The sequence below is a fragment of the Ranitomeya variabilis genome, chromosome 6 (genome assembly GCF_051348905.1).
Source record: "Ranitomeya variabilis isolate aRanVar5 chromosome 6, aRanVar5.hap1, whole genome shotgun sequence".
Classification (NCBI taxonomy): Eukaryota; Metazoa; Chordata; class Amphibia; order Anura; family Dendrobatidae; genus Ranitomeya; species Ranitomeya variabilis.
Window position 1 is genome coordinate 7,515,919 of NC_135237.1, and position 21,549 is coordinate 7,537,467.

The 21,549-nt window shown below is 52.6% G+C and overlaps 1 protein-coding gene across 1 annotated transcript in view; it reads left to right on the forward strand.

The window, feature by feature from the left end:
• The window catches only part of OBSCN (obscurin, cytoskeletal calmodulin and titin-interacting RhoGEF), an 860,705-nt gene that overhangs the window by 701,470 nt on the left and 137,686 nt on the right, over positions 1-21,549 (forward strand). The gene's annotated exons all lie outside the window — the stretch shown is intronic.

Genomic DNA, 21,549 nt, shown 5'->3' on the forward strand with positions numbered 1-21,549 from the left:
TTGGTGGCCCGGGTCACTCTGGGTCCGATTTGGTGGCCCGGGTCACTCTGGGTCCGATTTGGTGGCCCGGGTCACTCTGGGTCCGATTTGGTGGGCCGAGTCACTCTGGGTCCGATTTGGTGGCCCGGGTCACTCTGGGTCCGATTTGGTGGCCCGGGTCACTCTGGGTCCGATTTGGTGGCCCGGGTCACTCTGGGTCCGATTTGGTGGCCCGGGTCACTCTGGGTCCGATTTGGTGGCCCGGGTCACTCTGGGTCCGATTTGGTGGCCCGGGTCACTCTGGGTCCGATTTGGTGGCCCGGGTCACTCTGGGTCCGATTTGGTGGGCCGGGTCACTCTGGGTCCGATTTGGTGGGCCGGGTCACTCTGGGTCCGATTTGGTGGGCCGGGTCACTCTGGGTCCGATTTGGTGGCCCGGGTCACTCTGGGTCCGATTTGGTGGGCCGGGTCACTCTGGGTCCGATTTGGTGGGCCGGGTCACTCTGGGTCCGATTTGGTGGCCCGGGTCACTCTGGGTCCGATTTGGTGGGCCGGGTCACTCTGGGTCCAATTTGGTGGGCCGGGTCACTCTGTGTCCGATTTGGTGGGCCGGGTCACTCTGGGTCCGATTTGGTGGGCCGGGTCACTCTGCGTCCGATTTAGTGGCCCGGGTCACTCTGGGTCCGATTTGGTGGCCCGGGTCTCTCTGGGTCCGATTTGGTGGCCCGGGTCTCTCTGGGTCCGATTTGGTGGCCCGGGTCACTCTGGGTCCGATTTGGTGGCCCGGGTCACTCTGGGTCCGATTTGGTGGCCCGGGTCACTCTGACTGACAGCAGGATAAGGGAATGGCTGATAACAGAGAATAGACTGACAGCAGGACAAGGGAATGGCTGATAACAGAGAGGATAGACTGACAGCAGGACAGGAATGGCTGATAACAGAGAAATAGACTGACAGCAGGACAGGGGAATGGCTGATAACCGAGAAAAAGACTGACAGCAGGATGGGGGAATGGCTGATGTTATGACCCCAATGGCGAGGGTCTCAGAGGAACGTGGAAGTCTGCAGAATACAAAAATCCAGCTCATAGGGCAGTGGTAACTGGGTTGACCATATATCTACTCCTAACGCCAACACTAGAAGTAGCCGGGGATCATTCCTACGTTGATTCTAGATGACACGCGCCAGCCGGAGAATCTAGCTACCCCTAGTAGAGGAAAACAAAGACCTTTCTTGCCTCCAGAGAAGGGGACCCCAAAGCTGGATAGAAGCCCCCCACAAATAATGACGGTGAGGTAAGAGGAAATGACAAACACAGAAATGAACCAGGTTTAGCACAGAGAGGCCCGCTTACTGATAGCAGAATAAAGAAAGGTAACTTATATGGTCAACAAAAACCCTATCAAAATCCACACTGGAAATTCAAGAACCCCCGAACCGTCTAACGGTCCGGGGGGAGAACACCAGCCCCCTAGAGCTTCCAGCAAAGGTCAGGATATAGATTTGGAACAAGCTGGACAAAAATACAAAACCAAAACAAATAGCAAAAAGCAAAAGGCAGACTTAGCTGATATAACTGGAACCAGGATCAGTAGACAAGAGCACAGCAGACTAGCTCTGATAACTACGTTGCCAGGCATTGAACTGAAGGTCCAGGGAGCTTATATAGCAACACCCCTAACTAACGACCCAGGTGCGGATAAAAGGAATGACAGAAAAACCAGAGTCAAAAAAACTAGTAACCACTAGAGGGAGCAAAAAGCAAATTCACAACAGGCTGATAACAGAGAGAATAGACTGACAGCAGGACGGGGAATGGCTGATAACAGGGAGAATAGACTGACAGCAGGACAGTGGAATGGCTGATAACAGAGAGAAATAGATGGGTATTTCCTGAATGAACTATAGATAGTGCTTTGGAATGGTGCCCGGGCTGCCCCTGCAAGACTTTCACACTTGGGTGCCCCTCAGGCGCTGGTTTGGTAGTTGTAGCCCCTCAGGGTTGAGGCCACTCTGGGTCCGATTTGGCGGGCGGCGCCGCTCTGGGTCCGATTTGGCGGGCGGCGCCGCTCTGGGTCCGATTTGGCGGGCGGCGCCGCTCTGGGTCCGATTTGGCGGGCGGCGCCGCTCTGGGTCCGATTTGGCGGGCGGCGCCGCTCTGGGTCCGATTTGGCGGGCGGCGCCGCTCTGGGTCCGTTTTGGCGGGCGGCGCCACTCTGGGTCCGTTTTGGCGGGCGGCGCCACTCTGGGTCCGATTTGGCGGGCGGCGCCACTCTTGGTCCGATTTGGCGGGCGGCGCCACTCTGGGTCCGATTTGGCGGGCGGCGCCACTCTGGGTCCGATTTGGCGGGCGGCGCCACTCTGGGTCCGATTTGGCGGGCGGCGCCACTCTGGGTCCGATTTTGGCGGGCGGCGCCACTCTGGGTCCGATTTGGCGGGCAGCGCCACTCTGGGTCTGATTTGGCGGGCGGCGCCACTCTGGGTCCGATTTGGCGGGCGGCGCTACTCCGGGTCCGATTTGGCGTGCGGCGCCACTCTGGCGGGCTGCGCCACTCCGGGTCCGATTTGGCGTGCGGCGCCACTCTGGGTCCGATTTGGCGGGCGGCGCCACTCTGGGTCCGATTTGGCGGGCGGCGCCACTCTGGGTCCGATTTGGCGGGCGGCGCCACTCTGGGTCCGATTTGGCGGGCGGCGCCACTCTGGGTCCGATTTGGCGGGCGGCGCCACTCTGGGTCCGATTTGGCGGGCGGCGCCACTCTGGGTCCGATTTGGCGGGCGGCGCCACTCTGGGTCCGATTTGGCGGGCGGCGCCACTCTGGGTCCGATTTGGCGGGCGGCGCCACTCTGGGTCCGATTTGGCGGGCGGCGCCACTCCGGGTCCGATTTGGCGGGCGGCGCCACTCCGGGTCCGATTTGGCGGGCGGGGGCACTCTGGGTCCGATTTGGTGGGCTGGGTCCGATTTGGTGAGCGGGGCAATAATGATAAGACTACAGATAGTGCTTTGTAATTGTGCTGTACTGTCACTTTAAGAGCTGATATTATCTGACAAAACTTGTGACCTGGTGGGCTGATGTAGAGTTTATAGGCGTTGGCATAGTAACTGGGTCTCACTGCGCATATCAATGAGGTAATCAGCCAGGTGGCAGTTATTTTTAGAAATTGCCTCAGAAATCAGGCCCATTATAAACGTATTGGAAAATTTCCCTATTGAAATGCATTGAGACACTTTTTTCAAATGCAAATTGCGCCAAAACTACAAATCCGATCGACACGAAAAATACTTAGCACACCTCTCAGGAACGCTGGCTTCGAAATGACACCTCACTGGAGTCTGTGAGTTTAGCGGTTCGGGCCGCATTACGTGCGGACTGAATAATAATAAGAATAACTAGATGGGTATTTCCTGAAGGAACTACAGATAGTGCTTTGGAATGGTGCCCGGGCTGCCCCTGCAAGACTTTCACACTTGGGTGCCCCTCAGGCGCTGGTTTGGTAGTTGTAGCCCCTCAGGGTTGAGGCTTGGTGGGCCGGGTCACTCTGGGTCCGATTTGGTGGGCCGGGTCACTCTGGGTCCGATTTGGTGGGCCGGGTCACTCTGGGTCCGATTTGGTGGGCCGGGTCACTCTGGGTCCGATTTGGTGGGCCGGGTAACTCTGGGTCCGATTTGGTGGCCCGGGTCACTCTGGGTCCGATTTGGTGGCCCGGGTCACTCTGGGCCCGATTTGGTGGCCCGGGTCACTCTGGGCCCGATTTGGTGGCCCGGGTCACTCGGCCCGATTTGGTGGCCCGGGTCACTCTGGGCCCGATTTGGTGGCCCGGGTCACTCTGGGTCCGATTTGGTGGCCCGGGTCACTCTGGGTCCGATTTGGTGGCCCGGGTCACTCTGGGTCCGATTTGGTGGCCCGGGTCACTCTGGGTCCGATTTGGTGGCTCGGGTCACTCTGGGTCCGATTTGGTGGCCCGGGTCACTCTGGGTCCGATTTGGTGGCCCGGGTCACTCTGGGTCCGATTTGGTGGGCCGGGTCACTCTGGGTCCGATTTGGTGGCCCGGGTCACTCTGGGTCCGATTTGGTGGCCCGGGTCACTCTGGGTCCGATTTGGTGGCCCGGGTCACTCTGGGCCCGATTTGGTGGCCCGGGTCACTCTGGGCCCGATTTGGTGGCCCGGGTCACTCTGGGCCCGATTTGGTGGCCCGGGTCACTCTGGGTCCGATTTGGTGGCCCGGGTCACTCTGGGTCCGATTTGGTGGCCCGGGTCACTCTGGGTCCGATTTGGTGGCTCGGGTCACTCTGGGTCCGATTTGGTGGCCCGGGTCACTCTGGGTCCGATTTGGTGGCCCGGGTCACTCTGGGTCCGATTTGGTGACCCGGGTCACTCTGGGTCCGATTTGGTGGCCCGGGTCACTCTGGGTCCGATTTGGTGGCCCGGGTCACTCCGGGTCCGATTTGGTGGCCCGGGTCACTCCGGGTCCGATTTGGTGGCCCGGGTCACTCCGGGTCCGATTTGGTGGCCCGGGTCACTCCGGGTCCGATTTGGTGGCCCGGGTCACTCCGGGTCCGATTTGGTGGCCCGGGTCACTCCGGGTCCGATTTGGTGGGCCGGGCCACTCCGGGTCCGATTTGGTGGGTCGGGCCACTCCGGGTCCGATTTGGCGGGCGGCGCCACTCCGGGTCCGATTTGGCGGGCGGCGCCACTAGGGGTCCGATTTGGCGGGCGGCGCCACTCGGGGTCCGATTTGGCGGGCGGCGCCACTCGGGGTCCGATTTGGCGGGCGGCGCCACTCGGGGTCCGATTTGGCAGGCGGCGCCACTCGGGGTCCGATTTGGCGGGCGGCGCCACTCTGGGTCCGATTTGGCGGGCGGCGCCAATCTGGGTCCGATTTGGCGGGCGGCGCCACTCTGGGTCCGATTTGGCGGGCGGCGCCACTCTGGGTCCGATTTGGCGGGATTTGGCGGGCGGCGCCACTCTGGGTCCGATTTGGCGGGCGGCGCCACTCGGTCCGATTTGGCGGGCGGCGCCACTCTGGGTCCGATTTGGCGGGCGGCGCCACTCTGGGTCCGATTTGGCGGGTGGCGCCACTCTGGGTCCGATTTGGCGGGCGGCGCCACTCTGGGTCCGATTTGGCGGGCGGCGCCACTCTGGGTCCGATTTGGCGTTCGGCGCCACTCTGGGTCCGATTTGGCGGGCGGAGTCACTCTGGGTCTGATTTGGTGGGTTGGGTCACTCTGGGTCCGATTTGGCGGGCGGCGCCACTCGGTCCGATTTGGCGGGCGGCGCCACTCTGGGTCCGATTTGGCGGGCGGCGCCACTCTGGGTCCGATTTGGCGGGCGGCGCCACTCTGGGTCCGATTTGGCGGGCGGCGCCACTCTGGGTCCGATTTGGCGGGCGGCGCCACTCTGGGTCCGATTTGGCATTTGGCGCCACTCTGGGTCCGATTTGGCGGGCGGAGTCACTCTGGGTCTGATTTGGTGGGTTGGGTCACTCTGGGTCCGATTTGGCGGGCGGCGCCACTCTGGGTCCGATTTGGCGGGCGGCGCCACTCTGGGTCCGATTTGGCGGGCGGCGCCACTCTGGGTCCGATTTGGTGGCCCGGGTCACTCTGGGTCCGATTTGGTGGCCCGGGTCACTCTGGGTCCGATTTGGTGGCCCGGGTCACTCTGGGTCCGATTTGGTGGCCCGGGTCACTCTGGGTCCGATTTGGTGGCCCGGGTCACTCTGGGTCCGATTTGGTGGCCCGGGTCACTCTGGGTCCGATTTGGTGGGCCGGGTCACTCTGGGTCCGATTTGGTGGCCCGGGTCTCTCTGGGTCCGATTTGGTGGCCCGGGTCACTCTGGGTCCGATTTGGTGGCCCGGGTCACTCTGGGTCCGATTTGGTGGCCCGGGTCACTCTGGGTCCGATTTGGTGGGCCGGGTCACTCTGGGTCCGATTTGGTGGGCCGGGTCACTCTGGGACCGATTTGGTGGGCCGGGTCACTCTGGGTCCGATTTGGTGGGCCGGGTCACTCTGGGACCGATTTGGCGGGCGGGGTCACTCTGGGTCCGATTTGGCGGGCGGCGCCACTCTGGGTCCGATTTGGCGGGCGGCGACACTCTGGGTCCGATTTGGCGGGCGGGGTCACTCTGGGACCGATTTGGCGGGCGGGGTCACTCTGGAACCGATTTGGCGGGCGGGGTCACTCTGGAACCGATTTGGCGGGCGGCGCCACTCTGGGTCCGATTTGGCGGGCGGCGCCACTCTGGGTCCGATTTGGCGGGCGGCGCCACTCTGGGTCCAATTTGGCGGGCGGCGCCACTCTGGGTCCGATTTGGCGGGCGGGGGCACTCTGGGTCCGATTTGGCAAGCGGGGGCACTCTGGTCCGATTTGGTGGGCTGGGTCCGATTTGGTGAGCGGGGCAATAATGATAAGACTACAGATAGTGCTTTGTAATTGTGCTGTACTGTCACTTTAAGAGCTGATATTATCTGACAAAACTTGTGACCTGGTGGGCTGATGTAGAGTTTATAGGCGTTGGCATAGTAACTGGGTCTCACTGCGCATATCAATGAGGTAATCAGCCAGGTGGCAGTTATTTTTAGAAATTGCCTCAGAAATCAGGCCCATTATAAACGTATTGGAAAATTTCCCCATTGAAATGCATTGAGACACTTTTTTCAAACGCAAATTGCGCCAAAACTACAAATCCGATCGACACGAAAAATACTTAGCACACCTCTCAGGAACGCTGGCTTCGAAATGACACCTCACTGGAGTCTGTGAGTTTAGCGGTTCGGGCCGCATTACGTGCGGACTGAATAATAATAATAAGAACTAGATGGGTATTTCCTGAAGGAACTACAGATAGTGCTTTGGAATGGTGCCCGGGCTGCCCCTGCAAGACTTTCACACTTGGGTGCCCCTCAGGCGCTGGTTTGGTAGTTGTAGCCCTCAGGGTTGAGGCTTGGTGGGCCGGGTCACTCTGGGTCCCATTTGGTGGGCCGGGTCACTCTGGGTCCCATTTGGTGGGCCGGGTCACTCTGGGTCCCATTTGGTGGGCCGGGTCACTCTGGGTCCCATTTGGTGGGCCGGGTCACTCTGGGTCCCATTTGGTGGGCCGGGTCACTCTGGGTCCCATTTGGTGGGCCGGGTCACTCTGGGTCCCATTTGGTGGGCCGGGTCACTCTGGGTCCCATTTGGTGGGCCGGGTCACTCTGGGTCCCATTTGGTGGGCCGGGTCACTCTGGGTCCCATTTGGTGGGCCGGGTCACTTTGGGTCCCATTTGGTGGGCCGGGTCACTCTGGGTCCCATTTGGTGGGCCGGGTCACTCTGGGTCCCATTTGGTGGGCTGGGTCACTCTGGGTCCCATTTGGTGGGCCGGGTCACTCTGGGTCCCATTTGGTGGGCCGGGTCACTCTGGGTCCCATTTGGTGGGCCGGGTCACTCTGGGTCCCATTTGGTGGGCCGGGTCACTCTGGGTCCCATTTGGTGGGCCGGGTCACTCTGGGTCCCATTTGGTGGCCTGGGTCACTCTGGGCCCGATTTGGTGGCCCGGGTCACTCTGGGCCCGATTTGGTCAACCCGGGTCACTCTGGGCCCGATTTGGTGGCCCGGGTCACTCTGGGTCCGATTTGGCGGGCGGCGCCACTCTGGGTCCGATTTGGCGGGCGGCGCCACTCTGGGTCCGATTTGGCGGGCGGCGCCACTCTGGGTCCGATTTGGCGGGCGGCGCCACTCTGGGTCCGATTTGGCGGGCGGCGCCACTCTGGGTCCGATTTGGCGGGCGGCGCCACTCTGGGTCCGATTTGGCGGGCGGCGCCACTCTGGGTCCGATTTGGCGGGCGGGGGCACTCTGGGTCCGATTTGGCAAGCGGGGGCACTCTGGTCCGATTTGGTGGGCTGGGTCCGATTTGGTGAGCGGGGCAATAATGATAAGACTACAGATAGTGCTTTGTAATTGTGCTGTACTGTCACTTTAAGAGCTGATATTATCTGACAAAACTTGTGACCTGGTGGGCTGATGTAGAGTTTATAGGCGTTGGCATAGTAACTGGGTCTCACTGCGCATATCAATGAGGTAATCAGCCAGGTGGCAGTTATTTTTAGAAATTGCCTCAGAAATCAGGCCCATTATAAACGTATTGGAAAATTTCCCTATTGAAATGCATTGAGACACTTTTTTCAAACGCAAATTGCGCCAAAACTACAAATCCGATCGACACGAAAAATACTTAGCACACCTCTCAGGAACGCTGGCTTCGAAATGACACCTCACTGGAGTCTGTGAGTTTAGCGGTTCGGGCCGCATTACGTGCGGACTGAATAATAATAATAAGAACTAGATGGGTATTTCCTGAAGGAACTACAGATAGTGCTTTGGAATGGTGCCCGGGCTGCCCCTGCAAGACTTTCACACTTGGGTGCCCCTCAGGCGCTGGTTTGGTAGTTGTAGCCCTCAGGGTTGAGGCTTGGTGGGCCGGGTCACTCTGGGTCCGATTTGGTGGGCCGGGTCACTCTGGGTCCGATTTGGTGGGCCGGGTCACTCTGGGTCCCATTTGGTGGGCCGGGTCACTCTGGGTCCCATTTGGTGGGCAGGGTCACTCTGGGTCCCATTTGGTGGGCCGGGTCACTCTGGGTCCCATTTGGTGGGCCGGGTCACTCTGGGTCCCATTTGGTGGGCTGGGTCACTCTGGGTCCCATTTGGTGGGCCGGGTCACTCTGGGTCCCATTTGGTGGGCCGGGTCACTCTGGGTCCCATTTGGTGGGCCGGGTCACTCTGGGTCCCATTTGGTGGGCCGGGTCACTCTGGGTCCCATTTGGTGGGCCGGGTCACTCTGGGTCCCATTTGGTGGGCCGGGTCACTCTGGGTCCCATTTGGTGGGCCGGGTCACTCTGGGTCCCATTTGGTGGGCCGGGTCACTCTGGGTCCCATTTGGTGGGCCGGGTCACTCTGGGTCCCATTTGGTGGGCCGGGTCACTCTGGGTCCCATTTGGTGGCCTGGGTCACTCTGGGCCCGATTTGGTGGCCCGGGTCACTCTGGGCCCGATTTGGTCAACCCGGGTCACTCTGGGCCCGATTTGGTGGCCCGGGTCACTCTGGGTCCGATTTGGCGGGCGGCGCCACTCTGGGTCCGATTTGGCGGGCGGCGCCACTCTGGGTCCGATTTGGCGGGCGGCGCCACTCTGGGTCCGATTTGGCGGGCGGCGCCACTCTGGGTCCGATTTGGCGGGCGGCGCCACTCTGGGTCCGATTTGGCGGGCGGCGCCACTCTGGGTCCGATTTGGCCGAACGGCGCCACTCTGGGTCCGATTTGGCGGGCGGCGCCACTCTGGGTCCGATTTGGCGGGCGGCGCCACTCTGGGTCCGATTTGGCGGGCGGCGCCACTCTGGGTCCGATTTGGCGGGCGGCGCCACTCTGGGTCCGATTTGGCGGGCGGCGCCACTCTGGGTCCGATTTGGCAGGCTGGGTCCGATTTGGTGAGCGGGGCAATAATTATAATAAGACTATAGATAGTGCTTTGAAATTGTGCTGTGCTATCACTTTAAGAGCTGATATTATCTGCCAAAACTGTCCTGCTAGGGTCATGTACAGTTCGCAGGCGTTGGCATAGTAACTGGGCCTGACTGAGCATATCAATGAGCTAATCAGCCAGGTGGCAGGTACATTTCAAATTGCCTCAGAAACCCGGCCATTATAACCTATGTGAAAATTTCCCTATTGAAAAGCATTACAATGAGGGGAAAAAACATTTTCAAACGCAAATTGCGCCAAAACTACAAATCCGATCGACACGAAAAATACTTAGCACACTGTTGTGAATTCTGTTTGTGGGCTCCCCCGGTGGTGTTTTATGGTAGTGCCACTTATTTGCCTTCTTCTATCCTTGATCACCTGTTGACACCCATTAGGGGAGTTTCCTATTTAAGGCTGCTTGGCTGCTGGTCTGATGCCGGCCAACAATGTATCAGTAGCATTCTGTTGCATTCTCCTGCCTCAAGATCCTGTTCAGCTAAGTTGAATTTTGTTTCTAGTTTATTCTATTTTTGTCCAGCTATTTGCAATGTGACTCTCTGTAGCTGGAAGCTCTCGTGGACTGGAATTGCCACTCCAGTGGCATGAGTTGTCACTGGAGTTTTAAAGTAATTTCAGGATGGTGTTTTTGAGTAGTGTTTTGAAGTTGACCGTGAAGTGACTCTTTCCTGTACTTCTGCTATCTAGTAAGCGGACCTCACTGTGCTAAATCTGCTGTTCATCCTACGTATGTCATTTCCTCTTGACTCACCGTCAATATCTGTGGGGGGCTGCTATCTCCTTTTGGGGTTCATCTCTGGAGGTAAGGCAGGCCTGTATATTCCTCTGATAGGGGTAGTTAGATCTCCGGCTGGCGCGTGGTGTCTAGGGCATCGTAGGAAACACTCCCCGGCTACTTCCAGTGTCGTGTCAGGTTCAGGTCACGGTCACTTTAGTTCCCATCACCCGAGAGCTAGTCCGTTGTTATTTTGATTTCCCTGCCATTGGGAAAATCATAACAGTTTGGCCGGCCACATGTGTTAAAACTATGCACTAAAGCAGGAAAGGATATGAAAAGGTTTTTTTTCCTTCTGTGTTTGGAAAGTGCACCTTAGTGCTTATTTGTACTCCTTGCTTAAACTGCAGTCTTCAGCCTTTTTTTTTTTTTTTTCCTCTCCTCTTAATCTCTGAATGGCTTTGGTTACACCTGTTTGAATCATGGATCCACAGAGTTTGGTTGCAGGTCTGAATAACCTGGCTACAAAGGTCCAGAACTTACAAGATTTTGTTATACGTGCTCCAATGTCTGAACCTAAGATCCCTATGCCTGAATTTTTTACCGGAGACAGATCCCGTTTTTTGAATTTCAGAGAGAATTGTAAATTGTTTTTGTCTCTGAAATCTCACTCTGCTGGTGATCCTGCGCAACAGGTTAAAATTGTTATTTCTCTATTGCGGGGTGACCCACAAAGTTGGGCATTTGCATTGTCGCCAGGGGATCCTGCGTTATTAAATGTAGATGCGTTTTTTCTGGCTTTGGGGTTGCTTTATGAAGAACCTAATTTAGAGATTTTGGCTGAGAAAGCCTTGATAGCTCTTTCTCAAGGGCAAGATGAAGCTGAGATATACTGCCAAAAATTTCGTAAATGGTCGGTGCTTACTAAATGGAATGAGTGCGCTCTAGCAGCTAATTTCAGAGAAGGTCTCTCTGATGCCGTGAAGGATGTCATGGTGGGGTTCCCTGTGCCTACAGGTCTGAATGATGCCATGAAATTGGCTATCCAGATTGATCGGCGTTTACGGGAGCGCAAATCTGTGCACCATATGGCGGTATCTTCTGAGCAAAAATCTGTGCACCATATGGCGGTATCTTTTGAGCAAAAACCTGTGCACCATATGGCGGTATCTTCTGAGCAAAAACCTGTGCACCATATGGCGGTGACCTCTGAAAAGGCACCAGAGCATATGCAATGCGATAGTGTATTGTCTAGAGGCGAACGACAGAATTACAGGCGCAAAAATGGGTTGTGCTTCTATTGTGGAGATCCAGCTCATGTTATATCAGCATGCTCTAAACGCATAAAGAAGGTTGATAAAAAGGTTGATAAATCTTTTTCAATGGGTACCTTGCAGTCTAAATTTCTTTTGTCCGTGACATTGATTTGTACTTTATCATCTGTTACTGTGGATGCTTATGTGGATTCTGGCGCCGCTCTGAGTCTCATGGATTGGTCCTTTGCCAAGCGTTGTGGGTTTGATTTAGAGCCTCTGGAGGTTTCTATTCCCTTAAAGGGTATTGATTCTACACCTTTGGCTAGCAATAAACCACAATATTGGACACAAGTGACTATGCATCTGTCCCCAGACCATCAGGAGATTATTCGTTTCCTTGTGTTATATAATCTACATGACGTATTAGTACTTGGATTACCATGGTTACAAATTCATAATCCAGTCTTGGACTGGAGATCAATGTCTGTGCTGAGCTGGGGATGTCAGGGGATTCATGGGGATGCACCTTTGGTTCCCATTTCTTCATCTACTCCCTCTGAGATCCCAGCATTTCTGTCAGATTTTTATGATGTCTTTCAGGAGCCTAAAACTGATTCTCTCCCTCCTCACAGAGAGTGTGACTGCGCTATTGAGTTGATTCCCGGTAGTAAATTTCCTAAGGGTCGCTTGTTTAATTTGTCTGTACCTGAACATACTGCTATGCGGGAGTATATCAGAGAATCTTTGGAAAAGGGTCATATTCGCCCCTCTTTGTCTCCACTGGGGGCAGGGTTTTTCTTTGTGGGTAAAAAGGATGGTTCATTGAGACCTTGTATTGACTATCGACTTCTGAATAAGATTACAGTTAAATACCAGTATCCGTTACCTTTACTGACTGATCTTTTTGCTCGCATAAAGGGGGCGAAGTGGTTCACTAAGATCGATCTACGTGGTGCGTATAATTTGGTGCGGATTAAGCAGGGGGATGAGTGGAAGACCGCATTTAATACGCCTGAAGGCCATTTTGAGTATTTGGTAATGCCTTTCGGTCTCGCGAATGCCCCTTCCGTTTTTCAGTCCTTTATGCACGATATTTTCCGTGAATATCTGGATAAATTTATGATTGTGTATTTGGATGATATTTTGATTTTTTCGGAGGACTGGGAATCTCATGTTCAACAGGTCAGGAGAGTTTTTCAGGTTTTACGAGCTAATTCTCTATTTGTGAAGGGCTCAAAGTGTATTTTTGGGGTTCAGAGAATTTCCTTTTTGGGATATATTTTTTCCCCTTCATCTATGGAGATGGACCCTGTTAAGGTTCAGGCTATTTGTGATTGGGTACAACCTACTTCTCTAAAGAGTCTTCAGAAATTCTTGGGATTTGCTAATTTCTATCGCCGATTCATAGCGGGTTTTTCTGCCATTGCTAAACCTTTGACTGATTTGACCAAGAAGGGTGCTGATGTTGCTAATTGGTCCTCTGCGGCTGTGGAGGCCTTTCGGGAGCTTAAGCGCCGCTTTTCTTCTGCTCCTGTGTTGCGCCAGCCTGATGTTTCGCTCCCGTTCCAGGTTGAAGTAGATGCTTCCGAGATCGGAGCAGGTGCAGTTTTGTCGCAGAAAGGTCCTGACTGCTCAGTGATGAGACCATGTGCGTTTTTCTCTCGAAAGTTTTCGCCCGCTGAGCGAAATTATGATGTTGGAAATCGGGAGCTCTTGGCCATGAAGTGGGCATTTGAGGAGTGGCGTCATTGGCTTGAGGGTGCTAGACACCAGGTGGTGGTCTTGACTGACCACAAAAATCTAATTTATCTTGAGTCAGCCAGGCGTCTGAATCCTAGACAGGCGCGCTGGTCGTTGTTTTTCTCTCGATTTAACTTTGTGGTTTCATATCTGCCTGGGTCTAAGAATGTGAGGGCGGATGCCCTCTCTAGGAGTTTTGAGCCTGACTCGCCTGGTGATTCCGAACCTACTGGCATCCTGAAGGATGGGGTGATATTGTCAGCTGTCTCCCCAGACCTGCGGCGCTCTTTGCAGGAGTTTCAGGTGGATAGGCCTGATCGCTGTCCGCCTGGTAGATTGTTTGTCCCTGATGACTGGACCAGTAGAGTTATTTCGGAGGTTCACTCTTCCGCGTTGGCAGGTCATCCTGGAATTTTTGGCACCAGGGATCTGGTGTCTAGGTCCTTCTGGTGGCCTTCCTTGTCTCGAGATGTACGTATTTTTGTGCAGTCTTGTGATGTTTGTGCTCGGGCTAAGCCCTGCTGTTCCCGGGCCAGCGGGTTGTTGTTGCCCTTGCCTATTCCTAAGAGGCCTTGGACGCACATCTCTATGGACTTTATTTCTGACCTTCCTGTTTCTCGTAGGATGTCCGTCATCTGGGTGGTGTGTGACCGTTTTTCCAAGATGGTTCACTTGGTACCTTTGCCCAAATTGCCCTCCTCCTCTGAGCTGGTCCCTCTATTTTTTCAGAATGTTGTGCGTTTGCATGGTATTCCTGAGAATATAGTGTCTGACAGGGGTACTCAGTTTGTGTCTAGATTTTGGCGGGCGTTCTGTGCCAGGATGGGCATCGACTTGTCTTTTTCATCTGCATTCCATCCTCAGACTAATGGCCAGACTGAGCGTACTAATCAGACCTTGGAGACTTACTTGAGGTGTTTTGTGTCCGCTGATCAGGACGATTGGCTTGATTTTTTGCCATTGGCAGAGTTTGCCCTTAACAATCGGGCCAGTTCTGCCACTTTGGTTTCTCCATTTTTTTGTAATTTAGGGTTTCACCCTCGCTTTTCGTCCGGTCAATTGGAGTCTTCGGATTGTCCTGGAGTAGATGCTGTGGTTGATAGAATGCATCAGATTTGGGGACAGGTTGTGGACAATCTGAAGTTGTCCCAGGAGAAGACTCAACAGTTCACTAATCGTCATCGGCGTGTCGGTCCTCGTCTTTGTGTTGGGGACCTGGTTTGGTTGTCTTCTCGATTTGTTCCTATGAAGGTCTCGTCTCCTAAGTTTAAGCCTCGGTTTATCGGCCCTTATAGGATTCTGGAGGTTCTCAATCCTGTTTCCTTTCGTTTGGACCTCCCAGCATCTTTTACTATTCATAATGTTTTTCATCGGTCATTGTTGCGGAGGTATGAGGTGCCGGTTGTTCCGTCTGCTGATCCTCCTGCTCCTGTGCTGGTTGAGGGTGAGTTGGAGTATGTGGTGGAAAAGATCTTGGACTCCCGTGTTTCCAGACGGAAACTTCAGTATCTGGTTAAGTGGAAAGGCTATGGTCAGGAGGATAATTCTTGGGTGACAGCATCTGATGTTCATGCTCCTGATTTGGTTCGTGCATTTCATAGTGCTCATCCAGATCGCCCTGGTGGTTCTGGTGAGGGTTCGGTGCCCCCTCCTTAAGGGGGGGGTACTGTTGTGAATTCTGTTTGTGGGCTCCCCCGGTGGTGTTTTATGGTAGTGCCACTTATTTGCCTTCTTCTATCCTTGATCACCTGTTGACACCCATTAGGGGAGTTTCCTATTTAAGGCTGCTTGGCTGCTGGTCTGATGCCGGCCAACAATGTATCAGTAGCATTCTGTTGCATTCTCCTGCCTCAAGATCCTGTTCAGCTAAGTTGAATTTTGTTTCTAGTTTATTCTATTTTTGTCCAGCTATTTGCAATGTGACTCTCTGTAGCTGGAAGCTCTCGTGGACTGGAATTGCCACTCCAGTGGCATGAGTTGTCACTGGAGTTTTAAAGTAATTTCAGGATGGTGTTTTTGAGTAGTGTTTTGAAGTTGACCGTGAAGTGACTCTTTCCTGTACTTCTGCTATCTAGTAAGCGGACCTCACTGTGCTAAATCTGCTGTTCATCCTACGTATGTCTTTTCCTCTTGACTCACCGTCAATATCTGTGGGGGGCTGCTATCTCCTTTTGGGGTTCATCTCTGGAGGTAAGGCAGGCCTGTATATTCCTCTGATAGGGGTAGTTAGATCTCCGGCTGGCGCGTGGTGTCTAGGGCATCGTAGGAAACACTCCCCGGCTACTTCCAGTGTCGTGTCAGGTTCAGGTCACGGTCACTTTAGTTCCCATCACCCGAGAGCTAGTCCGTTGTTATTTTGATTTCCCTGCCATTGGGAAAATCATAACAGCACACCTCTTGGGGACGCTGGCTTCGAAATGACACCTCACTGGAGTCTGTGAGTGAAGCGGTTCGGGCCGCATTACGTGCGGACTGAATAATAATAAGAATAAGAATAATAAGAAGAAGAAGTTATCCACGGTGGAATAACAGTATAGTGCTTTGTTCCAAAGCACTATAATAAGAAGTTTACCACGGTGGAATAACAGTATAGTGCTTTGTTCCAAAGCACTATAATAATAATCTGGTCAGACCTTCACGTCCACATCCCCCAACCACGACTCGTCTTGTCACGATGATCTTCGCAGCCTTGAAAACAAAGGTCACATACATTGTATACATACATGTGTCTCCCCTGAATACAGATATGCACCCCACCATTAATATACTACACTCCCTGACAGAAGTTGTCGCTTATCCATGTTATGTAAATAAAACCTTATAACCTGACGTTAAATTCATCCAACAGGCCTGGTCACCTCAAGTCCCTGTGTCAACTAGAACAGTTTGTAGGATTCTATCTCGAAATGGCCTCCATGGTGAAATCAGTGCCCAGAAGCCAGCACTAAACAAAAGGCAAATAAAAAACCGTGTGGCATCTACAAAGTCCCACAGCCTGTTAAACAGATGGACGCTGGAAAAGTGGCAGATGGTGGATTTCTCTGATGAATCTTCAGTAGAATTACACCACAGCCACCGCAAATACTGCAGGAGACCTACTGGAGCCCGTATAGATCCAAAATACACCCAGAAAAAAAAGATCATGGTCTGGGGTTACATTCAGTATGGGGGGGTGCGAAACATTTGCAAGGTGGAAGGCAATATCAATAGCCTAAAATATCAAGAAGTATTAGCTTCCTCTTATATTCCAAATCATAAAAGGGGTCAAATTCTGCAGCAGGATGGTGCTCCATCTCATACATCCATCTCTACAGCAAAGTTCCTCCAGGCAAAAAAGATCAAGGTGCTCAAGGACTGGCCAGCCCAGTCACCAGACATGAACATCATTGAGCATGTTTGGGGTAGGATGAAAGAGGAAGCTTGGAAGACAAAACCAAAGAATCTAGATGAGCTCTGGGAGGCATGTAAGACTGCATTCTGTGTTATTCCTGATTACTTCATTAATGAATTGTATGAATCATTGTAGAACCGCATGGATGCAGTCCTTCAATCTCATGGAAGTCACACAAAATATTAAATATGACTCTAATAGCACCACAACTTCATTCACCAATGTTACGCAGCATATATTTGTATTTTAAGTTAATTATTTGTTTGAATATCACACTACTTTCTGTGGGCGACAAAACTTTTGTCTTGCCAAAATCTGACCATTCTGTGTCCATTAACTGATCAATATTTCTGCATTGATGCCAATTTATTTTCTTATCCTAAACCACATTTCAGAGGGTTTCAGCTTTCAAAAGAATAATTTATACAACCAATGGATGAATGTAACGTCAGGATATAAGCTTTCATTGACATAACATGGATAACTTCTGTCAGGTAGTGTATTAGCCAGGCACCATTAAACATATAAAGTGATGATCAGCAATGTGCCCCCGATACCTATAATCTCTGCCACCCAATAATATAAATCATTCAGTCTGTGACTCCCCAATTACCTGTACGGGTATGTGCACACGTGGAATATGAGCAGGTTTACAGTGCAAGTGAAGTGACTGAGATCCTGGAGTCTGATTATTTTTTCCCTTGCAGATTTGCAGCAGATTAAAATCTACATAATGTCAATTCTTGCAGCGTATTTCACTTATGGTAAAAATACACAACAAAAGCAAAAACGTGGGGGAAAAATACATGTATTTTATGCAGCGTTCTTCCTGCCAACACATTAGGACATGCAGCAGAATTTTCTCCTGCAGATTCTGACCGTGTGCACAGAGCCTTAGTCCCTGTCCTGTCTCCCCATCATTCATTATAAGTCCTTGATAGCATCAAACTGAGCCTCCTCCACCACCTCCCAAGTCATTACAAGTCCCGACAGCGTCTTCTCCAACCTTCCAGTTTATTATAAAGGGTCTTATGCACCTTACCCCCTCCTCTCCCGCTCCCCAATAAATTTTAAGTCCCCCGATAGCATCACAATGATTTGTGAGATGAGGGAGGACACTGTCAGGGGCTTAGCATCCTCCTCCACCACCCAATTCATTTTACATCCACATCGAACGTCCTCCTTCCCCTGTTCGTAAGTCCATTATAAGTCCCCATTCCCCATCCCCCTCATTGTCCTCCTCCCCCCCACATCACATCATTGCCCTTACCACCTCCATCATTGTCTTCTTCGCCACCCCATCATTGCTCTCTCCACCACCTCAATCATTGCCCTCCCCTACCACCTCCATCATTACCCTCTCCACCACTATTATTGCCATTTTCACCACCTCCATCATTGCCTTCTCCCCCACCACTCCATCATTGCCTTCTCCCCATCACCTCCATTAATGCCCTTTCCATACCTCCATCATTGCTTTCTCCCCCACCACCCCCATCATTTCTCTCTCCACAACGCCATTATTGCTGTTGTGAATTCCGTTCTTGGGCTCCATCCTGTGGTTATGAATGGTACTTTTGTGAGTTCTGCCCTTGGGCTCCCTCTGGTGGTTTCGAGTGGAACTGCTGCTCCTTGAGTTTAGCCTTAGCAGCTGCTTTCACTAATCGGCTCCCTTGGCCTTGCTATTTAACTTGGCTCTGGTCTGTAGTCCATGCCAGCTGTCAATGTTCTCTGGTTGGATTCAGATCTCTCCTTGGATTTCTCTGATTGCCTGTCCATTTCAGCATAAGATAAGTTCTTGCTAGTTCTTTGGTTGTTCCTTTGCTTTGGACTTGCTGCTCTGTTTGGATTATGTTTCTTTTTGTCCAGCTTGTCATTATGAAATATTCAGGCTAGCTGGAAGCTCTGGGGAAGCAGATTTGCCCCTTCACACCGTGAGTCGGTGTGGAGATCATTTTGTAAACTCTGCGTGGATTTTTAGTTTTTAATACTGACCGCACAGTATCCTTTTCTATTTCTGTCTATCTAGATAGAATTGGCCTCCTTTGCTAAAATCTGTTTTCATTTCTGTGTGTGTCATTTCCCTCTCCACTCACAGTCAATATTTGTGGGGGGCTATCTTTCCTTTTGGGAGTTTCTCTGAGGCAAGATAGTTTTCTATTTCCACCTTTAGGGGTAGTTAGTTCTTAGGCTGTGACGAGGTGTCTAGAGAGAGTCAGGGACACTCCACGGCTATTTCTAGTGTTGGTGTTAGGTGTAGGAACTGCGGTCAGTAAAGCTACCACCTCCTCAGAGCTTGTCCCATGATTCATTTTACCCACCAGGTCATATCAGTGCTGCTCCGTAACCACCAGGTCATAACACATTGCCCTCTCCACCACCTCCATCATTGCTTTCTCCCCCACTACCCCCATCATTGCCCTTTCCACCACCTCAATCATTGCTTTCTCCCCTACCACCCCCAGCATTGTCCTCTCCACACGCCCATCATTGCCCTTTCCACCACCTCTATCATTGCTTTCTCCCCTACCACACCGCCTTTTATTGCCCTCTCCATCACCTCCACCATTGCCTTCTCCCCTACCACCCCCATTAATGCCCTTTCCACACCTTCATCATTGCTTTGTCCCCCACCACCATCATTGCTTTCTCCACCACCTCAACCATTGCCCTTCCCTACCACCTCCATCATTACCCTCTCCACCACTATTATTGCCATTTCCACCACATCTATTGTTGCTTTCTCCCCCACTACCTCCATCATTGCCCTTTCCACCACCTCTATCATTGGTTTCTCCCCTACCATCCCTATCATTGCCCTCTCCATCATTGCCTTCTCTCCTACCACCCACATCATTGCCCTTTCCACCACCTCAATCATTGCTTTCTCCCCTACCACCCCCATCATTGTCCTCTCCACCACCCCATCATTGCCCTTTCCACCACCTCTATCATTGCTTTCTCCCCTACCACACCACCCTATATTGCCCTCTCCATCACCTCCACCATTGCCTTCTCCCTTATAACCCCCATTAATGCCCTTTCCACACCTTCATCATTGCTTTTTCACCCACCACCATCATTGCCCTTTGCACCACCTCCATCATTACCTTCTCTCCTACCACCCACATAATTCCCCTTTCCACCACCTCTATCATTGCTTTCTTCCCTACCACCCCATCATTGCCCTCTCCATCACCTCCACCATTGCCTTCTCCTCCACCACCTCCATTAATGCCCTTTCCACACCCCAATAATTGCTTCCTCCCCCACCACCCCCATTATTGCCCTTTCCACCACCTCCATCATTGCCTTCTCCCCCACCACCCCCATCATTGCCCTTTCCACCACCTCAATCATTGCTTTCTCCCCTACCACCCCCATCATTTTCCTCTCCTTCACCCTTATCATTGCCTTCTCCACCACCTACACACACACAGACATACAGCACCACTCACCTCTCCACACTTTCCCCGCAGGCGCAGCATCTTTTTTGCTGGCAGCTTCCTCTCTGGCACAGCTGCTGAATGATGACGTCATCCAGCCACGCTGCTGTGTCAGACAGGAAGGGAGTCAGGAGGGATCCCTGCAGCTCCGCTGCCATTTTCTCCCATAGGCAGCGGAGCTGCAGGGACCGCTCACTGCCTGCTGCACATGAGGGCAATCTGGTCAGGCCCCCCCCAGAGCCTCAGGGGCCGTATAAACAGGCCAGATTGCCCTCAGTGTTAGCCACTCTGCAGGGGGCCCCCTCCACCTCCGGGCCCCGGAACAGCTGCACATGCGGTATATCCGCCCCTTGTTCCAGTACTGATATAACCCCCAGACATTACATCATATGTGACTGATATCAGCCTCTTATAACGCTCCAGTACTGATATAACCCCCAGACATTACATCATATGTGACTGATATCAGCCTCTTATAACGCTCCAGTACTGATATAACCCCCAGACATTACATCATATGTGACTGATATCAGCCTCTTATAATGCTCCAGTACTGATATAACCCCCAGACATTACACCATATGTGACTGATATCAGCCTCTTATAATGCTCCAGTACTGATATAAACTCCAGACATTACACCATATGTGACTGATATCAGCCCCTCTTATAATGCTCCAGTACTGATATAACCCCCAGACATTACATCATATGTGACTGATATCAGCCTCTTATAACGCTCCAGTACTGATATAACCTCCAGACATTACACCGTATGTGACTGATATCAGCCCCTCTTATAACGCTCCAGTACTGATATAACCCCCAGACATTACACCATATGTGACTGATATCAGCCTCTTATAACGCTCCAGTACTGATATAACCTCCAGACATTACACCGTATGTGACTGATATCAGCCCCTCTTATAACGCTCCAGTACTGATATAACCCCCAGACATTACACCATATGTGACTGATATCAGCCTCTTATAACGCTCCAGTACTGATATAAACTCCAGACATTACACCATATGTGACTCATATCAGCCCCTCTTATAACGCTCCAGTACTGATATAACCCCCAGACATTACATCATATGTGACTGATATCAGCCTCTTATAACGCTCCAGTACTGATATAACCTTCAGACATTACACCGTATGTGACTGATATCAGCCTCTTATAACGCTCCAGTACTGATATAACCTCCAGACATTACACCGTATGTGACTGATATCAGCCCCTCTTATAACGCTCCAGTACTGATATAACCCCCATACATTACACCGTATGTGACTGATATCAGCCTCTTATAACGCTCCAGTACTGATATAACCTCCAGACATTACACCATATGTGACTGATATCAGCCCCTCTTATAACGCTCCAGTACTGATATAACCTCCAGACATTACACCGTATGTGACTGATATCAGCCCCTCTTATAACGCTCCAGTGCTGATATATGAGGTTACTGTCCCTTTAAGCCCTGACGTGTAACACTG